Source organism: Delphinus delphis, chromosome 8 (assembly GCF_949987515.2).
Source record: "Delphinus delphis chromosome 8, mDelDel1.2, whole genome shotgun sequence".
NCBI classification, from domain to species: domain Eukaryota; kingdom Metazoa; phylum Chordata; class Mammalia; order Artiodactyla; family Delphinidae; genus Delphinus; species Delphinus delphis.
Window position 1 is genome coordinate 32,846,452 of NC_082690.1, and position 1,243 is coordinate 32,847,694.

At 34.9% G+C, this 1,243-nt stretch overlaps 1 pseudogene; it reads left to right on the forward strand.

Annotated features, from left to right (window-relative positions):
• Positions 1-280: 280 nt before the first annotated feature.
• LOC132430226 (small COPII coat GTPase SAR1B pseudogene) lies at positions 281-865 on the forward strand (annotated as a pseudogene).
• The last annotated feature ends 378 nt before the right edge of the window (positions 866-1,243 follow it).

The window sequence follows — 1,243 nt, forward strand, 5'->3', positions numbered from 1 at the left end:
AAGATCTTTAAAAATTCAAAGTTGAGAAAGTAGTATCACATACCCAAGTTGTTCCAAACATACTTAAATTTTTTCAAATAACTAAATTGAAAGAATTTAGTTTTTTTTTAAAATTTGCATCCACATTGACAAAACTTGTTCATCTTTTCCAAGAAGAATTGATTTGACTTTGAAGCAAAAGCACATCAAGCAATCATCACAATTTGCAGTTCAGTGTCAGAGGCTGTAGGGCCAATGCCAAGCAAGGAATAGCATTGTCTTCAGTCGCAGACTCTAAGGTATGGATCGGTCCTTCATATTTGATTGGATATACAGTGGTTTCAGCAGAATGCTACAGTTTTTAGGATTATATAAGAGAACTGGCAAATTGGTATTTCTTGGATTGGATAATGTGGGAAAAACAACATTGCTATATATGCTAAAAGATGACAGACTTGGACACATGTCCCAATGTTATCTCCCCTTTCAAAAGAACTAACCATTACTGGCATGACCTTTGCAACTTTTGATCTGGGTAAACATGTTCAAGATCAAAGAGTGTGGAAAAACTACCTTCCTGCTATCAATGGCATTACAGTTCTGGTGGATTGTGCAGATCATAAAAGGCTGTTAGAATCAAAAGAAGAACTTGATTCACTAATGACAGTTGAAACCATTTCTAATGTGTCTATACTGATTCTTGGGAATAAGATCAACAGACCTGAAGCCATCAGTGAAGAGAGGTTACAAGAGATGTTGGTTTACACGGTCAGACAACAGGAAGGAGCTGAATGCCGACCTTTAAGTTCTCATGTGCAGTGTGCTCAAAAGACTAGGTTACCGAGAACGCGTCCTCTGCAGGTACAGGTCATTAACACCAACCTGAATCGGTTCCAGGTCTCACCATTCAGGCCCACTCAGAGATCTGATCATGCAACATTCATAACTTGAATTCAGTAAAATGATGTTGGTTATAAAACAGATTATTTAGATTATTAAAATTATATCAACAATTCGAGTGAGAATTGAAAACTGGTTATCACAATGTTAACTTTATCATTTTCTAAAAATAATTAGTTTTTACAGTTTGCAATCTGATATTACCCCAGCAATATTTACAGTATAAAGAGCAACTTTCCAGCCGTACATTTGAAGCACTTTTAAACAATATGAAACTACAAATGTAAGCCATATTGAAAAGCTCATGATCTTAAATTTTTGTCTACTTTTTGAAACTAGTTTTTAAATTTTAGATTATATGTCC